Raw genomic sequence first — 27190 nt, 5'->3', positions numbered from 1 at the left:
TGAAATTCTAAAAAAATAAGCATAAGACAAAAAAATGTCATTTTGAATTGAAAATTGTAAAATTCCTCATAGCAAGTTTCCAGAAGGGTAAAATTATTTGACATTTCTCGATTTTCTAAATTGAGAGAAAAGTTTATCGATACCTGTTTTTTTGGCTACCTAAATTAAAATTTATGAAAATATTTTCGACCTTTTTTCTCAGTTTTAACATAGAGCCCCTAGCTCAAGTTGCTGTAAATGGCTCTTAAAATGAAAAATAAAATAAATAAATAAAAAAAAAATCTATTCAAATTTTGGAACGATGGTGCTAAGAATATAGAATAGGAGAAGGGAAGCTTCAGAATAAAATTTGGTTGAAGTCAAAGCTTGCAATTATAGCTATCTGTTTACCCCTCCCCCCTCTCCTCACACTAGAAAAGCTGTCAACATTTTTTTTGTTTTTTTTTCGTTCAAGGACGTAAGTTGTTTTTTTTTTAATTCAATTTTGCAATATTCCAAAGGTCAATATGACATACACCCTTAGATTTCAAACCAAAATGTTTTCTAATTTTGCACATATCAGCTGGGATAGGTAAATGATTTTTCATTTTTTTTTTTTTTTTTAAATTCACATTGTGATCTAGATTTTTAATGTTCCCAGTTCACAGATCATAAGAGTCTCTCTCATGATTTCTACGTCTAATTTTCATCATGAAAATTCAAAAACTCATTTCAAAGAATTTCTCGACAATTCCCAAGATGACCCAATTGCCCTTCAATTTTTTTCAATTTTTAAAAATCGTTCTAATTTTTTACTTCAATCCAATATACGATTATTATGCTCCAGTAACATTACAGTTAAAGAAACGTTAAACGGAGGAAATCACCTGAATACCGCAGAGATCAATGATAAATCGAGCATTTAAAACGGATCAGTGATAAATGGCAGTGACCGAACACTCGGGATCAGCAGAAACGTTGACATTAAATTGTTGGCGGACATTGAGAAACACTTTGCTCGAGCTAATTACCAATTAAAAGCTGATTTGAATACGTTATAAAAGATTTACAACTGTCGTGGCCTTCCAATAAGTATACGTATAGTAAACGGTTTTAAAAGTATAGCGAGTATCAAATACGTGAAATTGTATTACCTGGCCGGTGGCAAACGTATGGCGGTCGGACCGCCTGTGGCGGTTGTTGCAGCCTGTGGAAACAGTTTGACGGACACTTTGAGCGAATTTCAATCTCGATCTGTAAAAGAAAAAGGGGAAAAAACGTACATTTTAGCCATTAGTCGTCCAAGAATACACTCGTAAAACTTAACACGTCGAAAAAGCTTTGTTGGCATTCGCCAACACCAACACCTAGCAAATATTTTAAAACCGTTTTAATCGACGTGCATAGCCAAAATATTATGACAACCTACTCGTCTGGTAAAATAAATATACATTGTCTTTTTAATTTACTCATTTGCTTCGGGTTTGGGTGTCTCGCATCTCTTTCTCAACGAGGTAGCCGTAAAAAGTAGCACATATTGTTACCGCGCAACACCATCAGCCCGAGATAAAATATATGCCAAATGTACACCGCACACATCAAAACGTCACCTTATCGTAAAAATATACGCGTATTTTTCGCGCTTTATCAGTCAACATCGGTGTTTTCTTATACGCTACACATTTTACTAATTTCATTAAGCGAAATATCGATTAAGCTATACTAAAAGTGCACCTATAACGTAAGCGAACGTCTTCGTAGTATATAAAGTACTTTTCTCGAGATAAACCCTCATCGACCAAAACACCCAAATGTCTATGAAATGAAGGATTTAGAACAGACTTTGTAATTAAGAATTTTCTACGGATTTACCTTTTATAAAAGTTAATTAACGTTAAGCTCGTTCTCGTCGTCTTTTTGTATTCAATTGTCGCATACTACTTCGCTATTTCTTCTCATCTACTCGCTCCTCTTTCTATATCAAAGTCCATCCTTTCTCTAAAGGTGTCCGACTAGATTTCCTTCTTTATTACTCGAGTTCGTTCACCCTTGTTCCTTTTTACTCATCTTGTAGCTTACAGATAATTATGAGAAAATAACGATCTGCGGTTTGATTTGAATACTGAAGTGGTGGAGTTTGGATTGAACAATACTTGAAAGAGAATAATTTTTTATTTCACCCCTAATCCTATCACAAGTTTTAAAAATTCAGCAATGGCTCATATTTTTTTTAGGGGGGGGGGGCTTGATTTCCATTTTTTCAGAAAAGGAGAAGTGAGGAAAGGAGGGCATAAATGAGCACGAAGAAAACTTTTTCAAACTGAATGAAAATTTGAAGAAAAAAAATCTAAAATTCTAAGATGAAAACCCCCCTGTTAAATCCATTAGACAACTTATGAAAATGTCACAAAAATTTCTGAAAAATGCTATAAACATCTCAAAAAAGCTTTCAAAATAAAATTTGGAAAAAACAAATGGAATTGATTTGAAAATCATTTTTAAAAAAAGCACAGAAAAAATGAGCAGAATTCATCAAAAAATAATCTATTGAAAATCAGATGAATTTTAATGAGCCACCTGCCACCATATTCATTTAAATCTGAGTGAAATATCGTGGAATATGATACGAAAAAATAATATTCAAAATTTTTGAAAAAACCAGTGGCAAAGATGAAGTGTCATCCGATCAGTAATATGACCATGTTTGATCAGATCTGGACATTTTCTGGATCTAATTTAGTCTGACCTGACCAGATGAACGTTTGACTTTGATCAAATGTGATCAAATCCAATAATTTTCTTATAAAAGAATTTATCAAATTGATCAAAAAATGATTGAAATGAGACAAAAATTGATTAAATCATCTCAAAATATTGCAAAAAGTTTAAATACCCAGGAAAGAAGCGTATATTAATCAGTCAGAAGCAGTAAAATGTAACAAAAATCAGAGAAATTTGATAAAAATATAAAAAGAGTCAAAAATATTCAAATATTTTTTTTTAAATTTTAAAATAAAAATATTCAAAAAAAATGTTAAGATTGAATGAAAAGTAAGGAAAATGTTACAAAAATTGATAAAATTTGCTCACATAGAATAAAACGTCTTTAGAATTCCAATAAATGTTGAATTGATTAAAAATTCTAAAAAAAAAGTGATTGAAGGAGCTATACGTTTTAAATTGCTGGAAATTCTTGAAAGATTGTTACATCTATGAAAAAATGAATGAAACATTTGAAAGATTGGTTAAATTTGGTCAACATACCACGAAAAGTTGTGAGAATTTCAGAAAAATAATAATGTTAAATTAATAAATAAAATGTTGTAAAAGTTGGTGAAATTTGCTCAAAATAACAAAAAATGAAACAAAAATTGTGGTAACTAGGGTTAAATAAAATTGAGAATTTTTGGGACAAGGAATGACAGTTTCGTAGGAGTGGAAAATTCAAATAGGAAGAAGATGGGTAGATGAGATAGGAATGAGACTATGGGTAAATAGGATCGTTACATAGGAAATTAAAACCTCCTAGAAACCACATTACTAACTATGTATATCAGAAATCATCTAAAATAAAAAAATCTTCTTCACACATAATAAAAATGATTTTGTAAAATAACCAAGAAGGTACGAGCATAGCTCGTGAGTAAATTTATTTCAAAGTATTTTCATACAACGTATGATTCATTATATTTCGCTGGTAGTTCCAAGAAGGGGTTCAAGTCATCTCATAATCGAGATATTTCATCAAATTTAGAAGGTAGGTAAAACCTACTTGCGATTTATAATCAAACCATATCGAGGAAATTAATCTAAACTAAAGTCTGTAATGAGACTAATTCATATTTACAAATAGGTATTTTTAGTCGCTATATAATCATAGCATATCTAACCTAAAAGGGGATTTGTTATTTCTCAACACATTTCGAACACCAGCACCTCTGTGCTTCGGCTTTAGGCAGCCATATCAGGGTTCATACCGAAGAGAGAAATATATCACACTATCCCCGAATCGGTAATTCAATGAAGTAAAAGTCAATTCATTTCAAATCATTATAATATCAAGATATTACGACATTACAACATACATCAAGAAAATAAAGGTAAATCAAAAAGTATCAAAAATGCGAAGAACGCACAAAACATACATCTAGTTATATCAGAGGAAAATCATAAGTTGATAGGCTCGTCTTCAACGTATTCAAACTTCAAATTATTCACAGACGAGACCTACAACAAACTCTAGTATCCATTTTCTTAACCTAGCAGGATCCTATCTAAGTAGCAAAATAAATAGGTATCTATACTACAAAATGTAAAAATAGGTAGGTAAATTAATCAAAAAAAAATGAGCAAAATGTTCAAAAATTGTACGAAATTTTGCTCGAAACGTTGTAAAATGCATTTAAAAAAGCCTTTAAAAAATTGTCAATTTGGTTGAAAAATGACAATGAAATGTACCAATTCTGCTGAAAATTTGCCATTTTCTAGACTCAAAAATGAGCTAGAAAAAAGTTGTCAAATTTTGCATTTTTTAAAACGTTTTCTGACTAATTTCAAGGTCGCTGAATTCAAAAATGACGTCAAAATTGATGCTGGCTTTTTTTATTCCGAGATAAGCGCCGGTTTTCCATGAAAGAGAGGCAAGCGCTCAAATCGGACACCAGATTTGGAATTGAGGACCTCGAATTAGTCAAAAACGACCTTTTACTCGATTTTTTTGGAATTCAAAAAATCAAAGAATGCAAAGGGGCGAAACTGTCATAGTGCAGTTCTGGGGTTTCGGTCGAATTTTTTATGTTTATTTCTATCTCATTCGTATTAAGCTGCAATTAGTTGGGATTTTTTTTAGGAACATTTCTGACATTGGACATACATTCAATTTGTTGAAATTATTCTCGAATCATTCGAAATTAATTTTCTCCCATCGTGTGATACTTTCCCAAAACTCTCAATTTCATCTCTCAAAACCATTGAAAAAAATAATTTCTACCAAAAGGTAAAAACGAAAATATTCTCGTTTCAACGAGATACCTACTTCTGTTGTACTCCTACTCGCGAACTTATTTTTATTTTTTACCCTTAATGAATCATCCTACGAACTTGATTATCTTGAATATGTCCCTAGTCACGATCTCATTTTTCAAGATCCTTCTTATACTTATGTACAAAAGAGAAAGAATTCTTCCAAAGTACGTATACTATAAAAGAGTGTCGTGCGTTGAAAGACAAGCCTCCGCTTTTGTATCTTGTTTGCGAAAAAAAAAATTGTTTTTCATTAAAAAAATAATAAATAAATAAAAAGCTGTAATTTATTTTTCGACTGTTTTTTTTTATCGTTCGGCGTCTTTATTTATTTATTTTTTATTTCATCATTCATCAAGGAAGAAAATCGAAATAATCTACTATTCGAAGAAATCAATACCCATAGAGTCGAGTTTCTTTTCCTTTTTTTCAAAACGAGACATCTCGTATTTTTTTTCCTCAATGAATTTTCAGCTATAAGTACGCGAAGAAATACTAAAATATTCCGACTTGAATACCCTATTAATTAATTTTACCCTTATTTTTCCTAAATGTAACAAACACGTTTTTATAGAATTTTCCACGAACGAAAAGTTTATAATGAAAACACGATGTGGAAAAGTGAATCACAACGCTGAGCAAAGCATTGTGTATAGTATACACCTTGATAAGTTTTTTATATTCCTATTTTTTTTTGCCTTCTTTATCTCAAGTTTCATCATACTTCCGTCGTCGTGTTGTTCATTAAGTAAAAATTTATTACGGCTAAAAATTCAAATGAAACTTTGTATAGTTTGATTTAATTTAAACCTCGAAAGTCTAACGAATTCGTTTTGAATTTTTTCACGCCCCAGTTGGCAGAATCATGATCATCGATGGAATATTTTTTTTTGGATTTTTTATTTCCACTAATGTGCCTGCGTATGATGGAAAAAAAATCGTCGAAAAATTTCCTCCGCTCTTGTTTCTGATTCTGGATTAAATTTTGTTACAAAAATGTACACCAACAATGTTGGTCGTTACGAGAATCGTGTACTCGAAGAGCAATTTTAGCGTAATAACAAAAAGTCTCTTTTAAAACTAGGTATATACCTTGTTAAAACAATCGAGCATTACGTGTTCCTCTTTTTTTTCAACGCAATGCGCAGAAACAATGGAAAACGTTAATTTCGACGACATAATCTTCTCGTAAACAAGCTCCGAAATACGACCAAACAAAAAAGTCGACTGAAAAACAATCGCAATTACGAATAAAATGTACACAAAAGCACGAAGCCAGATTATAGGGTCATTTTGTTAATTCATTATCTTCGAACTATTTCCATTTTTCGTTACTCTGTCGTATACTATTGTACGTTTGTAATTTTTCATTATAGTTCAAACTCATTGTTTTTCAATTTTTTACCCGAAATTAACATTCGTTTATTGGCTTAGGTATAAAACGTGAGATGAAAATTTGAATTTTTTTCGCGCTCTTTGCATCTCACTTTGTTTTGGTTTTTGTTTTTAATTAAATCGGCTCGATTTTACAGCTTTTTGCGCAGCTGTAGTTATAAAGTACCTATTCTCTTGCGTATAATTTTCAACGTATTACTTCCAGTGAGAAAATTTCTCCTTTTCGTTTTGATATCATAATGTAAAAAAAAAACTTAATGAATTACACGTGGATGTAGTCTCTACAAAGGATCAGCCATATCTGCGCCAAGAATTAAAAAATTCTACTTGATTTAAACGGTGTTAGGAAAATTACGCGGCGATTTAATTAAGCGAATGATCATTTGGCTAGATTTTTAGACAATTGCGTTAAACGACTACACGAGGCAGAAAACGAGAGAGTAGCGAAATATGTACTCGTATTTATTTCAAATTATCAAATAAATTAATCGTGAATTTAGAAATTTAATTTTTAAATCAATGACAAATGAATACAACGCATGTTTCGTCATCTCGACTATGTGTATACTTATGCCTTCGTCATTTTCGCATTATAACTCTTTACTCGCCGCTCATCCCTCCTTGCTCCGCGGATTTCTGAACGAAAATGTCGTTATAATTGGTACAATTTGGACGGTACTGTTTTAAGAGAAAAATTACTAAAGACGTTAACGACCACTGCCTTGGCAGCTGACGTTTTCTTAACCTAATTCGCAGATAGGTGTGGATTTAATTTTAACCCTGAATAACAGATTAACGTTTAGTTTAAGTGACATCTAAAAGATTTTGTTTTACGCAAAATTACTTTACCATTATGTGCGAAAATTTACTCGAGAATTATTACAATAACGAGGAAAAAAAGAGTCTCGGTTAAATTACATGTAAGAAAAATGAAAGACTTTTAGCCTTTGAAAAGGCTTGGATGCTTTTGAGAATACCCTTAATGTCACTACGAATTTTTTTTACTTGTTTTTATGAGGTATCGTGTAATTTAGTTTTCTCGAAGAGAGAAAAAAAACCGTAGGAGGATGTTTATGGCACCGAAAAAAAGTGCATTGTTGCGAGCTCGAGCGAATTTTATAGAATAGCACGTGTTGTTGAATGATCCATTGAATTTTTTTACTCGTCTAGGACCATCAGACAATTGTTGAAAAAAAAATCGAGATATTAGTCGAAAATGGAAATAGCTGTTAATGGCGAATACCCTTGAAAATTTCAATAAATATGATTTTTAGAAGCTGAATTTTGCCTTATATTCGAGAAACATTTTGCAAAAAATTGATAGAAATTCATTTGCTGGTTGAATAGAAAACCCATTTCTAGCCTCGGCCGCCGTCTCCGTATAATACCAAGATATGTACAAAAATAACTCATTATTATTAATATCTATTAATAGTTAGCATGGCGCTTCCTCTTACACCCTTCGCAAATCATCCAGGATGTGGTATGGTACTGACCGATATAACCACATCCTTTTTTATTAACAGAACTCCAGACACTACCAGATTGAAATTTTATAAATGTGTGTTTCAGTAATATTTAGAATTCTTTCAATAATCAGACGAAATCGTGTAATTTGTTTGTTTTCTTAAACGAAAAATTCCATTTTGTACCTACTCGTGGATGATGGAAGATCAACATTTTTTCAAAAATGTTGCGATTTGAGAGAGCAGACAGTGGGATGCCCAAAAATGATCATAATTTATTAAAATCAGTGAGAGAAGATGAAGTAATATTGAGTTTGGTAGCTGATGGTTCAAAATCGTGTCAAAGTAACCTAGAAATATTTTATAAAAGTTATAAAATTATGAAAGTCTGCAAGTGGTCGAAAGAACGTGATAATAGTCTGAATTCTTTTGAAAATCATTTGAGCGTACTCAACAGCTCATACTTGGTAGAATTTGTTTGAAATATCTGAGAAAATTTGATTTTTTTTTCTCGATCGAATGTTTTGAAAAGTTGTTATGTATTTTAAGCAATTATGTTTTGTGTGTAGTCAAAAGTTTTTTAAAATCATTTTTAGGTCAATTTAAGAAGTTTTGGGGTATTTTGAACATATTATATGAAGGTACCTAATCAGCAGTATGTTTTTATCAATGTTTGCTACTTAAATATTTTATTGATTACATTTTCAGCATGTTTTACTGAGTTTTGGTGCATTTCAGTAATTTTTTTACCAAATTGACAATTTTTTTAAGTTTTTTGAAGGCATTTCACAATATTTTGAGCGAAATTTCATTCATTTTTTGAACATCTAACTCATTTTTTGACTAATTTACCTCTTTTCAACATTTTTGTCTCATTTTATGTCGTTTTAGTAAATTTCACTAACTTTCACAAGTGAAATCTTTGCTATTTTCTTATTTTCCTTGTTTTCCTTGCCAGTTAACACCCTGAACAAGGAAAGAGTGGATATCAGATGAAACATATGGAAAGTTATTCGAGCAAGAAAGAGCCTCAAGAGAGAGCTAAGAGACACAACAAAGGCAAAGCAGTACGAACAGATGCAGAAAGAGGTCACAGAAAGAAGTGCAGAGCAGACAGGAACGAGTACATAAATAAAATATGCTCAGAAATATAAAAACATGAGAACAAGAATGAGACCAAAGACATGTTCCAGACAATCAAAACCATTACTCCCACCTTTGAAGCATGATCACCCCCAGTCAAGAATTAAGAAAGTAAAGTGCTCACTAACAAGGAGGAATGTGAAGGAAAGATGGCGAGAATACTGTGAAAAATTAATGGCAGACAACTCTCACAACAGGGGTGACCAAGGCAAATCAGAGCCAAATCGCGAGCTGGAACTTGCCATACTACGAGTGGAAGTTGAAGGAGCCATTAAAAAGTTGAAAAAAGGCAAATTGGCAGGAGCGGGTGGAATTGTGGCTGAAATGATAACAGCAGCAGAAGAGGTAAGCATAACAGTGCTGCACAGAATCTGCAATATATAAGGTCTGGGAAGAGGGAAAATGGCCTAAAGACTGGACTACACCTGTGTATGTGCCTCTGCATAAGAAAAGCTCAAAGATGGAATGCTCAAACTATAGAACTATATCATTGATATCACATGCAAGCAAGGTACTACTGGCAATCTTACATGAGCGAATTAAAGCATACATGCTGCCACAGATCCCACCAGAACAGGCGGGTTTTGTGATAGGAAGAGGCACAAGCATCAAACTTTTATTCTTTATCTGGACCGCTATTCCAATCAGAAATCAAGCGAATATTTGATGCAAACCTCCCAAATTGAGCTTGTAAAGAATGCCAGTGCGCATTGCGCGAACTCGTCTCATACTAGGGTGGCCCTTAAAAAAATTTTTGGAATTTTTTTTGGGACACCCCCTAGTTTGGTGCTGTTCTATGAGAAAATGACGTACACAAATTTTTAGCTCAATCCATGCATATTAACCCGTGCCGCACGCCCCTTTTTGAAATGTAAGCATCAGGCGCGCGAGTTCAGGATTTCTCCACGATAACGCGTGGGGAATGAGACTCCTTGTACCCCGGTCCTTTATTTCTTACATGTTGTAAGTTGGTTGTTGATTCCAGGTAGCTTATCAAGTTCTTTATTGGGTGTATGCATGCATAGGAGGGAAGAGAGATATGTCCTTGAAGATCAGTGTTTGGTTTTCCCCACTATAGAGATCAGTTTGCTGCCAAAAATTGCCAAATAGTACCATTACTTTTTGTCCATTATTCCTAAAAAGGCTTGAAGTCCATTCTGTTAATTTACCATGAAAAAAATCTTGCTACATAAAAAGTTTCGCTTTTGAGCTGAGAATTGCTATGAAGTCCTGCTTTTTCCTGAAATTATTGTCGCAGTCTCGTTTTCTATCAAAATGGCAAAAAAGCTCACATTTTACCAAATTTATGTAGAATTTTCTTTTTTTGCCAAAATCTGCTAATAAGAATTGTGTTGTTTTTTGCATCAAAAAGCTCCCACTCTTTTCCAATAAATTGTTCTAATGTGTAGTTTTTTGCCAAAAATCCCTAACTAACAAACAAGCCATTTTTTTTGCTGAAATATTCAAAAGTCGCATTATTATTCTCAAAAATCGCGAAATTTTCAATTTTTAATCCAAAATTGCCAAAAAGTACTTCCTTGGCATGTACCTAATTGCCAAAGAGTCCCGCTTTTTGCTAAAATTATTGAATTTCATTTTGACATTTTGATTAAAAGTGAAAAGTTCTAGTTTTTTTGGTGATTTTTTTGTGCATTAAAATGTATTGCACATGTTTTGTCACTTTTTTGGTTACTTTTTCGAGTTTTTTGGGTTACTAATAAATGAATGCTGGATTGGCCTTTTTTTTTTTTTGGAAAAAATGAGTACGAGCCCTGCAATTTAAAAAAACTATTGATTAAATTTTAAAAATAATTGCTGATATTAGAAAAACCCATTGTTTTGAAGTAAATAGTTCTATTTTTTGAATTATAAATTTTCCAAAACGTTTGTTTTCAGTTCGCTTGGGTCGTTTAAATTGAAAAATTATATAAAATAATACATAAAATAAAAAAAAATCGAATTAGTATTGTATTTTTTTTCCAAACAGTATCACTCCCTTTTTTAACATTTTATACCCATCAATTGGGTTAAAATCTTGAGTTTTGTCTCAAGAATTACAAATATTGTCGGCAAAATGACATGAACACCTCACCCCAAGCAGCATGACTTCGAACATCCTCTAGTTAGGACAAACCCGAACGTTTAAGATTGAAAAAACAAGTTGAAGTTGAGGCGCGTTAATGTACGTTTCGTTTGACACGGGTCTGTAGTGGAATAGTACTGAGCTCGCGCGCGTGACGCTATCATTACAAAAAGTGGTGTGCGGCACGGGTAAATATGCATCGATGGAGTTGAAATTTTTTATGCGTTATTTTCTCATGGAGTGGCACCAAACTAGGGGGTGTCCCGAAAAAAATTCAAATTTTTTTTTCCCACCAAGTATAAATAAGGGCCACCCTAGTCTCATACCTTACCCCACTTACCACGTGTATGATCATGATTGCATGTGGAAGGTTACAAGCTCGATTTGGGAGGTTTGCATCAAAATGTACCCTTGGAATCGCTGTCCAGATGAGGAGATAGAAGGTCGATGGGCACAAGAGAACAAATTCTAAGTGTACATCAAGTGATTGAAAAGGCAAAAGAATTCAACAAGCCAGTGTATATGTCTTCTCCATCTTCCTGTATGCGTCAGACTGCTGGACAGTACGCAAGGCAGATCAAGATAAAATCGACACATTTGAAATGTACTGCTACAGACACATGCTAAGGATATCATGGGTCCAGAAAAGAACAAATGCATCAATACTTCAACAACTGCGTGTAAAGGAAAGGCTAAGCACATTCATCAGGAGACAAATATTACGCTACTTTGGACACATTGTGAGACAGGACAACCTGGAAAAACTGGCAGTCCAATGCCACTTAGAAGGCAAGAGGGGAAGGGGAAAATCACCCACCAATACACAGACTTAATCAAGAAAACTGCCAAAATATCACTGGGAGAATGCACAAGAAAAGCCGAGGATGAAGATAGTTGGAGAGAACTGGTTGCTAGGATTTTGTAGTCGCAATGTCCAGATACAGGCAAGCAAGGAAGAAGAAGAAGTCTAACGGTCATGAAAGTCATGAATTTTTGTAGGGTGGTCTGAAAGTCATTAAAAGTCATGAATTTTGTTCGAAACACACTTGAAATTTTTTTAAAAAGCCCATAAAGTGAAAAAAAGTTTGAAAATTGAAAGTTTGTTCAAAAAATCAGAAAAATAAAAAAACTGAAGAACATACAAATGAGATTTTGTTTGCAAAACGCAATAACTCCACTACTTTTTATACATTTCAGTTGCGCAGATGTGGTAACACGGTTTTTTTTCATCGGGTGGGTACTGAAAATCGTTGGGTAGGAGTTACTTAAAAAAATTGTGCTTTCGTTGCCACTCTCTGAATGCCATATCACACACAGGAATTGTTTGAATTTCGCATTCCAGTTTTTTAATTGTTTTTTATCGAAAATTCTCGATTAAACATACGTTTTTTCCTATAATTTGTCAATTTTTTCAAATAAAAAATACGTTTTTTGCAGAAAAACACCAAAAAAAAAATTTGCGTTCAAAACGCAATAACTTTTTTTTCTTTCCCTCACTGTGCTTACCCAGGTGACCGAAATTTTGAAATTGAGTGGAAATTTTATTTGTGGCACCTTCCTCTTTCATTTGACACCAATTTCGGAACTCGACCCCCCCACCCTTCCCCTCCTGACAATTTTTCCTAATTTCCCAAAAAAACCAAAAATGGAGTTATTGCGTTTTGCTATCCACCTCCTCATTTCCAAAACTAGTCCAGCAACGTACAAATGATTAATTTTTGACAAATGCGAAACATTCATACTCAGATATTCGAACACAGCAACTATTTCGATTTTGGCGGAAATTCTTCAGCGAGAAAATTTGTTTGTAACAGATGACAAATACATTAAGGTTTTAGGTAGGTACCTCGAAAGATAATTAATCTTTAACAAATTCGGCAAATGATTTTCTTACAGCTGTAATTTATCTTACTCGAAGGTCAGAAATTATGAAAATCTTTTCGCCAGATACTGGAGAAGAATCGTAGAAGGACATTTTGACAAATGGATTTTTAGCTATTTGAGCTGAAAATTCTACAACACCGGTTCGAATTGTCTCGTTTTGTCACATCGTTGCACGTCGTTATTTCACTCGTATTAATGAAATACGTACCTATAAGTATAGGAAAGCTATAATAGGTACTAACAATATGCATATCCATCTCACATACTATACTACGCCAAATTAATAATTAAAGAATTTATTTCAGCGAAAACACGAAGCAGCTTGGGACGTTTTTGAATTTCCCACATCAAAATACGTATACGTAGGTGGAAGAACTATAGCATGGTACATCTACATACTACAACGACGAAGGCAAGTTTTAAATCCCGAATGGTACGGAAATTTACGCAATAGATTATATAACCGTACAACTGTACAAGTATCGATTTAACTTTATGAAATATACATACACGAGAGTAGATTTGAAATACGATACAAAACTAGGAAAATTCGTTGACCTGGAATTTTAATAGTTGTTGGAAACGTTACAGAATTTGAACGAGTATAACTGATACGGGTGCCGTTTAATTTTCCAAACACCCTTTTCGTTTCCTTTTTCCTGCATACCTTATCCGTATTTGGTACGTTATTCAGGTCGACTTTTCTTATACTTATACACAGTACGACGACGTCTCCGACGAGTATAATATTTTTCATCATTTTTTCCCTCTATTTTTACACATTACGGTTTGACTTATTCAAAAATGAAATTATATGTTTTATAGTTTACCACTTTCCGATCATAACTTATACGTATTTTTTGCTCGAATCGAATCGGTACAAACGTATAAATAAAAAGATGAGATATATCGATTTGTATTTATATAAAAAAAAACTCGTAGGTAAGTATTTCATTCGCGTATATTCGCGAATGAATTTCTAGGTCAATTTATGAAATTCGCAATCTGACCATTTTCACGAATACACATTGCGCACGTACTCGTATATGAGGAGAAAAGCTAACGATTTCCTGCGCCTGTAAATTGATACAAAGGCATCAGCCATGTTCAAATTAAAGAATCGTAAAGGGTACTTCATTCTGCAATTATGGTTCAGACGTAGCTTAGGTGTAGAAAGTAATTCGATTACGATGGCAAACACAGAAAGTCATTAAGAGCTCGAAAGCTGCCCTAATCAACTCGATCTTTTTTCTACTATCGATTTTAGCACATTCAAAGGTCGTATAATGGGGGAGAATTTAGTTTTCTAGCAGTATTCGTAGTATTCGTTGGAATTGAGCTCATTTTCTCAGAGCTTAAATTTTGGGTTTCTCGGTGCACCCTTCATGATGTTCGCCTTGACCTGAAAATAAAAGTTGTTTAAAATCGGGTGATTTTAGCAAACTGTAAAATGTAGTTCTGGCCCGAATAAAATCTTCCATTTCATGTTTCTTTTGAATTTCAACATTAGAAATCGTCAAAAAAGAGAAAAAAATCGTTCATTATTTTCACAATGTAGAATTTTTTAATATTAGCTGCGGTAATTCCTCGATAACGATCGAGGAATCCTCAAACGCTGATGGAACATTTTGAGATCTACAAAAAACACTAAATAAACCCAGATGACACCCTCGTCGATTGTTGAATTCTGTAATATTTTGATATTTTGATGTTTTTAGTACTTTTATAATGAGTATAGGCCTTTTTTTCAGTCGTGAAGCTAAATGACGGTAAAGCATTTTCAAAGAGCTCAAAATTTGAAAAAGTTTGTTTTTGGAATGTAAACCCGCCCATTGATTTTTTTTGTAATGTCAATGTGCCAAAATTGGTTCAAAATTATTGCAAATGATTGGAAATTGGTTTTTGTGCGTTCGAGTTTTGAGGACTTTTTTTGGAATGTAACCCGCCTACTGATTTGTTATTGTCTCATTTTATTTGATGATCTTGTACCCAAAGTACCTACGATTTACTGAACGAAATTAATTTCGATCATAATCTTTCAACTCTTGACCATCCACCAAAAATAATTAAATCAGCAAAAAAATGCGACAGAAAAATAACCAAAAGCTCACCTAAATACAGAAAATTGACTTAGACGAATTAATCCAACTCACCTACGACTATTTCAGCAAAAAAAAAAAAAAAAATACAACACAAACGACTTTGCTATGTAATGTAACAACCAAGCATAATTTTTATCCCTCGCATCGTCGGTCGAAAGCGCTCGTAAAGTTTGAAATTTCCCTTTGAAGGCGACCTACGATATGGGAAATCCTCCGGGGGTAAAAATACTATACGTCTAGCTTGGAACAATTTTAAGCACGCGAATACGTCCCGACAGACGACTTAGCGCATTTCATGCTTTAATTTCATTCAAAAGGTATTCGAAACGCAAGAAAAATGCTGCTTTCCGGGTTCAATAAAATTGTATTCCTATATAAGTAGTCGAGAAACATTCTGAAAATCGTATCGACCTCGGTATTTCGCTAACTACATAGTCACCCTCTTTGCTGGATAACTTTCACCCAACTCTCACTTATTCTAGAATCGATACCATTCGCTGTGCTGTAAAATAACCCACGGATAATCACTGGCGCGTTACGTATACGATTCGTCTCTATTTACAAAAGTTTTCATTTAGGTTTTGGAATTGAAATACAATTTTTCTATAAAGTAATACAAAACGTTACTGTATAGTCTCAGTTCTATTTGATTTCGTAATCATATTAAAAGATATGTGTATAAAAGTATAGAATTTCTTATTATATAAGAGTTTTCTTTCATGAAGAATTTTTCCTCGCAGCAACCTACGTATGTACCAGAATTTAATCAGAAATTTTTAATTTTCCAAGTTCCACCGAGTTATAATCAATTACTCGAAATGGCGAAGAGAAAATTGGTTTGATTTTACCTCGATAAATAAACCATAGCCGCCAAACAGCATATGGCGATAGTTTTATAATTAAAAAGAGTTCATAAATCATGAACAAAATACTATACCGCAGCGTTATCAATGGAAAAACTTTTACATTTTCATTGTTTTTTCAACAATTCGACAAGGCCAAAGAAAACTTGAAACAAAACGTAAAAAAAAAACTTTCGTAAGGTTTCTTAGAAGAGAGAAAAAAATCTGATGCTACGCATCACAAACTTTCCGAACATTCTTCTGTTAAGAACTAAGCGAAATATTTGTAAAAATGTAAAATCGTAAAAATGAGAAACACCCGCCATCCCCATGGCGATGCGGCGTATTCATAAAATAATCACTTTAAAATAAAGCGTAACTAATTCGGACCGCGCCGCGTCTTATGCGTTTCTACTGCAGGTGAACTAAAAGGAGACAAAACATGTGTGATGTTTACCACGTAAAGACTAAGCCTTAACAAATGTTGGAGTTGCCTATACGCTCCTTTTTTCGCATTTAAAGGCTCATAAAATTTTTTCTATGGCACTTACGAACTCCAAATTCTTACTGTGCCGTCTTTACCATGCTTCCGACCACCTCTACAAATTTCAATGAGATATCATAATTAGGTCGCTTTTTATCGCGTGTACAGACATTTTTTGACACATACATACATACATACATACATACATACATACATACATACATACATCATCTCAAAATTGCTCAAAACAAACTTGTGTGAAGTCGAATTTCAAAAACGAGTGTAAATTCCAAAGTTCATTTTCCGGCCGAAAACAATACTTTCCTATACATCGCTTCGCGCTGTTCGGAAAGTAAAAATTAGTTTTTCTTATAACTAAAAAGGTTCATAATGTATAAATGGAATGTTTCATTCGAGTAGATTTATATTTTTTTTATTACGAAAGTCATTGCCAAAGTTATAATAATTTACTGCAAATTCTATACGAACAATGTGATTTATGATTAAGCAGGTCGTTTGGAAGGCGTATGACCTTATAGATCAATGCATAGTTGACCCATTCAGTTTGTGGAGAGAATTTGAGAGAAATGGAAATTACCTAACGATACATATTTGCTCATAGATATGTAGATAGTAGATACCTTGGCCAAACGTAATGTATTTGGAGATGTTCATAATTATTTTGTACATTTTGAATATTTTGATCTGACCAGATCTAATCTGATCGAATAAGATCAGATCAAATCGGATTATATCGGATCCGGACATCCTCTGAATTCAATTTGATCTGACCAGATTCAATGGAAGACCACATCAGACCCTATTTAACAAGTCAACGTTTTGATAAGATTATATCTATTCAAACCTGATCAGATCCGATAGGAGAGACACGATTCAATCTTATCGCATCACATAAGATCAGATCAGATCAGATCAGATCCGATCCGATCCGATCCTGAGATTTCCTGGATCCACTTTGATTTGACCAGATCTAATCATATCTGATCTGATCACATAAGATCAGATCAAACCCAGGGTTTCCCATTTGCAATTTCAACAGACTAGATTCGAACAGATCAATGTTTTGATAAGAATAGATCTGTTCAGAACTGATCAGATGATCCAATAGGAGAGACACATGGTTAGAGCTGATCTGATCACATACGACCAGATCAGATCTATACATTCTCTAAATCCAAATTTATCTCAGAAGAATTGAGCAAATCTGATCACATCGGTGTTTTGATCAGATAAAATCTGTTTGGATTTGATCAGATCCGATTGAAAAGACGCTGGTCACATACAATCAGATCAGATCTGATCACATACGACCAGATCAGATCTGGACATTTTCTAAATCCAAATTGATCTCAAAAGATTTGAGAAAATCTGATCAGATCAATGTTTTGATTAATCAAGATCTGTTCGGATTTGATCAGATCCGATTGGAAAGGCTCTGATCACAAACAATCAGATCAGAACAGAAAAGATGAGATAAAATGAAATCAGATATGTATCAGATCCGAACATTGGTCAAGTGCAATCTGATCTCATCTGATCATACCTGATCAGATCTGACCAATGTGATCAGATCCAGGAATTCCTTGAACCCAATCACATCGGACCACATTCGATGCATTTTTTTTTTTTTTTTTTTTTTTAGATCTGATCGGATCAATGTTTTTATTAGACATCTGTTCAGACTTAATCAGATCCCAATAGAAGATGCATTGATCATCTAGGTAGGTATACGGTCAGATCAGATCCGAACAATTCCTGGACCCAATTTCATTTCACCATATTCAAAGAAAAATACATGATTGGAGCTGATCTGATCATAGCAGATCAGATAGGATCAGATCAGGTTCAGGCACTCCCTGGATTCAATAATTTCATCAGACCATATTATCCGACCCCATTTAATCCTCTGATCGGATAAATGTTCTGAGTACATAAGATCTGTTCAGACCTGATCAGATTCAATAGCAGAGACACGCTTCGATCTGATCTCATCACCTAAGATCAGATTAGATCAGATCAGATCAGATCAAATCCTGAGATTCCCTGGCTCCAATCTGATTCAACCAATAAATGTATTCAGATCTGATCAAATTTTATTTAGACAAGACCAGATCCAACAGAGGAGGCATGATTTAATCTGATATAGGTAGTTATATAAAATCAGATCAGATATACATATTCTCTGATCCAATTTCACTTGAACAGATCTGATCACATATAATGTGATTTCATCAGTTCTGACAATTGAAATATTGCAAAATCAGTGGGCGATAATTTTACAGAATTTTTGGGAAACCTCTCTCTCTCCACCTCTTCCCGCCCTCTTTCTCACCACCCCCCCCCCCCCCAATACTGAAATCTAGCAAAAAATAAATAAATAAAACCATTTTAATTTTTACAAAAATACTCGAATTTATAAACTTGATTCAAAAATCAAAGCAATGCAGTACAAAAATTGAAAACTTTTTCCACTTTGCGAGATTGAATAAAAAAACATTAATTTTTATTTTACTCTGCTTATTCGTTTTATACAAGCAGTGTTTGAACTTGAGTCTTGCCTTCGTTTTTTGTAAGTTCTGCTTTGAAAAAATAATCTAAAACATTTAAAACTTGAAAAACTAAACATCAAAAATTATTTCTACATTTAAAAAACTGCAAAAATTTTCAATCTTGGAGGACAAAATCAACATATCTTATAAAAGAAAAAAAAGTGAAAATTTTTTTAAAAATGAATTTAAAAGGAATATTTGAAAAATTAAAATTTTGACATGAAATTTGTAATGTTAAAAAGTAAAAAAATGCTACTAAGTATTTATGACAAATTCTTTTCAAGAAATAATCAAATTACAAACAGGTGAGCTGTTTTGAAAGACTAAAAAATTTTGGGACATTTGAAAAAATGTGGCTACTGTAAATCCAATTATGTATTGAGTAATTTGGTGCTCCGAAATATCAGAAATTGAAGGGCTTGAGGTAAAAACGAGTCAGCTGTACTTTTCATTTTTTTGTGAGAAATCGAGAAAAACATTTTCATGTTTCAAGTTTTCGATAACTCTGGATGAAATCTGGCATGACTGGATACAAAAATTTGACAGAATTTTCTCAAATCAGAATCGAAGCTTTGAAAAAGGATGCCCAAATTTCTTCAATTTGTTGATTTCTTCATCACAAACGAGTTTCCACTTTTTCCAATTTTTTTGAAAATTCCACGTAAATATTTAGAAAAAGGTAATTCCCATCTTTACCGACAAAAATGACCCCGTGCACTAATTTCAATCAGACCCATACAATGCGATAAAAGCTGCTGAACTCCCATTCGTCAATATTTCCTGGGCACGAATGAATTGAAATTCGCCAGAAACCCTGCTCCAAAATGTTGGCAACAGTACAGAAGAAGAACAAATTGCTCGAGTAAGCCCCCAGTATACACATCGTTTGCCAAACCGATACAATGTAGATGTACGTATACGTCGAGGTAGAGCCACGTACCTATAATATTTTCGTTAAACGATTACAAAATGTCAGCACGTCGCGTGCTAAAGTAAAGAACAGAGCTTTTTCGGACACGATTGATTTACGCATGTCTGCCATACCATATTACTCTACTTCGTATAAAGTCTCACCTCTATTTTAAGAAGCACTTTTAGCAAAGTATATAAGTAAGTAACGCGACGTTTTGTTGGTTTAATCTTTAATCCGATAATTTCAATGTAATTAGAAATTTGTCGCGCAATTTTCACGCCTTTAAAATCCATCGGGGAGTACTTGAAGAGTACCTGTGCCAATTATTACAATAACAAACATGACAAATTCTTCGCCTTGTGAAACAAAAACACATACACTTACACACATACGACAAGCAAATACGAGTACCTACCTAATATAAGACGTTCCTTCTGCGTTCGTACGAGTATCTTTGAAGTGAATAATTCGAAGGTTTTTGTATCTCAGTCACTCTTTCATCGTGTACGATGAAGCAGAGTCGAATTTATGTCAAAAATTATCATTTTGTAATAATAGTGTAAGTTCAAAGAAAAAGCTTCGCCGAATAAACGTCGTTCGCCAACTCCTTAAAAATTTTCATAGGCCCATAATTCAATCAACATGATTTACGTTTCGGTGGTTAAAATAAAATAAATTATTTTACGCTTATAAAAATTTTTTTTCCACGTAAGATGCACCGGCCGGCGTCTAAATTACCGTAATTAATAACTTATTAACGTCAACCTCCGACATTTACCGAACGAGCGACACTGATGTGGCCATAAACGTATCTACGATGAGTACATCGTCATCATAATACTAGTGAACCTTTCGGCTGGTCGTATACTATTTTTCTTCTTCCTTTCTCTCTATACGTTGGTCTCTGTCTGGCTTTAGAGTCTGGCACGAATCGTCAATTAAAACAATACGCCGCGAGTTGGTAAATCGATTGAATGAACGCCCCTGCCCATAGCGTATTATAGAGAAGTAACCGACCTACGCAAATAGTTTGAAAGCAGTTAAAAAAGAAATGCGAGAAAAATTCAAATCAATTCCTCATCGTAAGACAGGAGGGAAGAAATCGATAAACGTGATCTACGATACTGTGAGATAAACGTACCTATAGCGATAGATGAAAGGAACGAGAGTGCCCTTCATCTGGTAATGTGAATTCTTCGTTTGACTAGAAAAATGATAATTTACATTTCATGTCGCGTGAAAACGTTTAACTTATAGTTCAATTACCACAACATCGGCGACAAAATAAAATTCCAGAGGTCATTTTGATTCATAGAGGTTTGAGCCTAACGTATTCGGGCTCATCGCCAAAAAAACCGTTCACGATCGAGCCGTTTGCTCGATTTCTAAATTGGAAGAGGCAAATAAACAAAACGATAACATTATTAGAAAACACACACCCGCGAACTGTGCCAATACAATACGTAAAAAAATTTCGATTAAAAAATTGCCTGTTTTTTTTTTCTTTTTGCAAAGTGAAATAATTTTCATCGCAGGAGGCCCATACGTCATACATGTAGAGCGTTCTTCATTTTTGCAGGCGATCTGTTCTGTATACTGAGTACCTAATATCGCAGATAGACTTTTTTTTCGGCCGAGTTTCTAATTCAAAATTTGTATCGTGGGTTTTGACGTGAAAATATACGACTTTATACGAAAGGTAGGTAGGTAATGTTATTGCGGTATACGATAAAACGATGAGGGAATTTTGTTCGACTAAATTAACGTTTTTCCCAGCGGATATACCAAGACATCCTGTCGAGGAACGACCCTAAGCGGTTTCAACCTTATTTCACCCAGAATACGAGTACAAGAGAGAAGCTGATGATGCTATTGCTATACTACGCACAACTACGCAAAATTCACTTACAATTTCATTTGCCTTTTCAACAGCCTGATAATTCTCCACTTTGTCGTACCAACAATCGAATTAGCCTTCCTCTTTTTCTCATTTTATACACCAAAGTTTCGCCATTTAATTGAACATTACGCGGTTACTTAAATTATATTTATCGCGTTCACCTCTCGGAATGGAAATTTTTAACGCTAAGCTCGATAGGTACTTATAAAAATAACACTTGACTTCGAGAGGGAAATTCTCAGATGTGATTATCGATGGAGTATTTTTAACGAGTTTGGTGATTATTCGATGCTAAATATAAATAAATACCCATGATAATTGATAATACTGACAATGGCAGAAATAAAAGACCTTTGCATTTGAAGCTTCTCAGATGGGACCCTTTTTGAAACTCCATTCTATGAGTATTTTTCAAAATTTTGAGCCTTAATCATCACTCCAAGGGCTTAGTTTTGGTTTTTTGGGAAAATGCTCATCCTGAAAAGGAAGCAACGCCACAAAAGACCTTGATTTCAACACCCATCAATTTTAAACATTCAACGGCTTTTACTCAATTTTTTCAAAAAAAAAAGTAATTTGGGAAACCAAAAAAGCCTCAAAAGTAACCAAAAAAGTTGAAAAAAACGTGAGCAAAATCCATTTTTGTTCAAAGTACAAAAAAACAGAACATTGAGCAAAAAGCAGAATTTTTTGGAAATTCATTATTGGTGAAAAGATAATAAATATTTTTTCGCAATTTTTATCTAAAAATCCAAACTATTTTGCAATCGCAAATTTATGATAAGAAATCGGGATTTTTTGCAATTTCTGGTGCAAAAAAAAACAATTTTTGGCAAAAAGTGAGATTTTGACAATTTCAGCGAAAGGAGGAGCTTTTAGGCAACTTCTGGCAAAAAAGCGAGACTTTTGAAGAATAGAAAAATTCATCACCTTATATCAAATAAAAACATAACTTGACGAATTCCTTATAAACCTCCTTACGAAGGGTGTAATAATCTAGTAATTAAAAACACCCCCCCCCCCCCCAATTGGGAGAGGTGAGCTAGACCCTTTTAAAATTCTTTGCAAAATCTAAAATATTTAGACAAAAGACAAAACTTTTCATTTTTAGATTAAATCAAGACTTTGACAATAATTATAGCAAAAGGCTGGCATTTTTAACAAATTTTTAGCAAAAAAAGCAAACATTTTCAACAAATTTTAAAAGTGAACATTTTTGACAAATTTTTGAAAAAAAACGAAAATTTTTGACAATTTTCTGGTGTGAGTGTTGAAAGGAAACGTCTTTTTTAACGAAAAAATAACGAGATGGCAAAAAAGTGATATTTTTTGCAGTAAATAATGAAAAAACGAGACTTTTTTCTCAAATTTTAAGTAAAAAATGAAACTACTTGGTAATTTGTATTTGTCAATTTCTGGCAAAAAAGCGAGACTTTTGAATAGTTTTGGAAAAAAGTGTGATTTTTTTAGCAATTTTTCCAAAAGAGTAGCGAAAAGTTCTATGTACTAATTTTAACCAAAAGCAGGACTTTTTGGCAATTACTGGCAAAAATGAACTTTTTCAAAAATGTTATCGAAAAAGCAAAACTTTTTTTTTTAATTTTTTGAAGTAAAAGTGAGACTTTCTGGAAATTCCTCGCAAACGAGACTTTTTTTTAGTAATTTTTGAGAGAAAAAAATTAAAAATTGAGAAATTGTTTGAGAAACGTTAGGTTTTTAGAGAATTTACATTTTTGAAACGATTCACCTCCTGGACCTCACAATAAGCATCCAAATTTAATAAAATTAAATTGAAATTTTGGTTCAAATCGTAAATTTGAACGCAATTCTATAAAATACTTATTCAGGTTTTTTCGGAGTTTTCCACAAAAATTTATGGATTTTTTCAGTTTTACGTTTTATCAAACTTAGTTTGTTCAAAGAAATTCATTTTCGTAAAATTATTTCAAATGGAATTTTTTTTGCAGAATTTTAAGCTTTGTTGATTTTTGGGGGGGGGGGAGGAAAACCTTGAGTTTAATGTAAAGTTTTTTTTTAAAAATCACCTTTTTTTCTCGTTCATAGAAGCAAAAATTTCACACATAAGTATCGATTTCAATTTCAGTTTTAAATCGTAATTAACATGTCGCCTCCCCTCTTCTCCTTCAATAATAATCTTATTCGACCTCATCTTTGAAACACGAAAATATCGATCAACTCGAGTACCTACTATTTTCGCTGCAAAAAAGCTTGTTGTTTTTCAACATATCTGCCTTCTATTTTGAAAAGCTTTGCATTGCATTGTACGCAACTTGCTCGAAATGAAACAAATTAAAAAACAAAAACATCGAATTCAATATCCTTTTTTTTTTTGAAAATTCAATTCAGAATAAGTACGCATGATACGAGTATATTTTAAATAAATATATAAAATATAAAAAATAAAACGAAAACCCGAAGAACACATTAAAAAGAAACACCGAAGAATTCTTTTTTAGTCTCATCTTTTCTTTTCAATATAAATTGATATTCTCGATTTCAGCGTAATTTTTTTTCAAGGCAACGCGGAACGAAAAGGGGGGAAAAATCGAGAAGTTTAAATAAAAACCATCTGTCTACAATCTCAATTTCGAATTTTTTTCTTCTCGTCTGATGATAACGAGAAAAAGCTCGAAAACTACGAAAATTACAAAACAAAATGATTTTTATTAAAAGTTATCATACTTTTGATGGAGGAAAATTATAATAAAAACGTCAAAATGGATGATAAAAAATTTAATATTTGGCATCTGGCGCTTAAATTTCTCAATTTTTAGTTTAAAAATCGAACAGATATAACATCGAGAGAACAGGATTTTAACTAATTTGGTTAATTTCTTTTACTGCGGTTTAATCGTTTAATAAAGAATTCAATGGTGTACCTAATGGAATAGTATTGTAATGAAGTTTCTGTTCTATGCCATGCGAGATATTAAGGAATAAGTACCTTTTGAGCCAAATCGCCCTATGGCTGCCAATTACAGTCATAATGAAAGAGATTTAATCTTCGAGAATAGAAAACAATTGATAATGGCTCAAACGGTGGAAAAATTCAGCGAAGACTTGGCCCTTATCCAATTAAAAGAAAACGTCGTTTTTCCGGCAACCGAGAGGTGGACGAAAAGGATAAAGTATCGAGAGCATGGGGCTTTTAAATTTACGGCAACGCTTTCGAAATAAACAACATCCGATGAGCCAGCAACGCAGTAAACTTTGATTAAAAAGTACGTAAGAATTTAATCTAGTTGCTTCGGTTCCAATTTCGTGTTTCATTTGAGGTTCGGCGAATTAGAATTCGTTTCTACTCGGCCTCTCGGAAACGCGATTTCGGAGCCGGATTTTGTATGTGAATTATTTCGACGTCGCATAAATTTTTCAACTTTATGATATTTTTTCGAGATGGCTTTTGAAATTTCCGCCTTATGCATATATAAGAAGCGAGTAAACTTATTCGGATATTCATGAATCGTTCTTTACACAAGTTTAATTCGCATTTTAAGCAGTCGACATCGTTTTAAAAAATTTCTCTACGTTAGTAAGTATACGTTCAACGTTGGGTTACTCGCAAAGGACGCGACGGGCGCCTCGTGTGAATTTTTAACACGCTCGAATTCCAGATTGCGGCGTGTTGTTTCGCAAACACAACGTTTCGAGTCCTCAGAGCTTGTGAATTTTTCAACTTGCAAAAGAACTGCTCCATTTCGAAGGCGACAGTTTGGATTTTTTGCTAATTTATTTTTCTTACTTTTCAACGAAACATGATAAATTAAGTCGTCCTTTTTCCCTTTTCTTGGTTTCTGCTACGTTAAGCCGAGGGCGATGTTTTAAATTTGTTATTTTTTTTTTCGCCTTATAAATTCCCTAGCTCGGTGTTTTTCTCCCTCTTTAGCGCTTTAGCTGCGGTGCAGCAGAAAGGCATCGGAATGGTGTTCGTTTTTCTTGACCTTTTGAGCTCTTAGAGACCTCATTCATCCTTCGTAAAATAAACAATAAAACATTGGCGAACATTTGAACGAGAAAAATTGTCTGAAAAAGCAGCTTCGAAATTTCTTATATCACGTATCAGCTTTTTTGAAAATATTGCAGAAAAGAACTTTTTTATGGTAGGTATCTAACAAAATAATAAAATTTGTGAAAATGTTGTAAATTTAGCAAAAAATCAGAAGACAAAATTAATTTTTTTAAAAAAAAGGAAAACCAGATAATTTTAAATAGCAATATCGATAACCAGATTTTCTTTCAATTTGAAATTTTTTCAGCAATAAAAATTCTTGAATTTATGAAGGAACTGAGGGTTATTTTCCAAAATAAAAATTCGTTAGATTATAGATAAAGATTGCCTACCTTCTTTTCTCAGCCAATTAATTTTCAAAATGATATCTCTATCTATACTTCGGAAGGTGAGGGGGTGTACACAACGAGCTCCAGTTTTGAACAAAACTCAAAAAAATATACGTAGTTATAGTAAAAAATGTAGCACATTGATTGACACCGTGAAGCCGATGAGTTCGAGTAGTGGCTTATTGTTGACAAAAAACGAGATTTTTTGAAAATTTTAGGCAACCAGGTGAGAATTCTGTCAATTTTTGGCAAAAAGCGAGGCTTCGACAATTTTATCAAAAGAAAGGGTTTTTGGTCACTTCTGCCAAAATAAAAAAAATTCTGACAAATTGTACAAGTAGGTAAGTAAGTAGGTAAAAAAAGAAACTTTTTGAAAAATTTTTGCAAAAAAAAAACAATAGGTGGGTTTTAGCAATTTTTCTAAAAATCAAAAAATCTTTGCAAATTCTTGAAAAATTGAGAATTTTTGTTAAAAAAGAAAATACATATCTGGCAATTTTAGAAAAAATAAGCAGGCTTTTTTGAAAGTTATTGGCAAAAAAAAACCTTTTGGATATAGGTACCAGCTTAACTGAGTAATTTTTGGGGGGAAAATGAGAATGTTCGACAATTTCGCTAAAAATCGAGAATTTCCGTTAAAAAGCAACAATTTGACAATTTCAGACAAGAATACGTAGCAATTTTTGGGAATTAGCTGTTGGCAAAAATATAAGTATTTCTTTGCATTATGAGTACTTTTTTCTAATATTTGGTAAACAAAATTTGAAATTTTTAGTTATTTTTGGTCAAAAAAGTCAGATCATTTCGCAACTTTTGGTAAAACAAGGAGAATTTATGGCAATTTTTAAAACTACACTAAAAACAAAACTATTTTAAAAATGTCTGGTAAAAGTGAGACTGATTTTTGACAGCAAGGAATCAATATTTTTAGCAATTTTTGGCAAAAGCGTAAAACTTTTTCGAAACAGATATTTGTCAAAAAAAAGTAAAACTATTTCAGTGATTCACAAAATTTAGGTTAAAAAACATGATTTTTAATTTCTAAAAA

General features: G+C 33.1%; 1 protein-coding gene across 5 annotated transcripts in view; it reads right to left on the bottom strand.

The window, feature by feature from the left end:
* Nucleotides 1-27190, bottom strand: part of LOC135846045 (RNA-binding protein Musashi homolog 2-like) — a 211567-nt gene that overhangs the window by 97586 nt on the left and 86791 nt on the right. For all 5 annotated transcript variants that reach the window (XM_065365011.1, XM_065365013.1, XM_065365008.1 and 2 more), the window contains one exon: nt 1134-1233. The gene's annotated coding sequence lies outside the window, so the exon portion shown is untranslated. The remainder of the gene's footprint in view (nt 1-1133; nt 1234-27190) is intronic.

The sequence above is a fragment of the Planococcus citri genome, chromosome 4 (assembly GCF_950023065.1).
Source record: "Planococcus citri chromosome 4, ihPlaCitr1.1, whole genome shotgun sequence".
NCBI lineage: Eukaryota > Metazoa > Arthropoda > Insecta > Hemiptera > Pseudococcidae > Planococcus > Planococcus citri.
The sequence above is the reverse complement of the archived record's forward strand: the minus strand, read 5'-3'. Positions and strand labels throughout refer to the sequence as shown.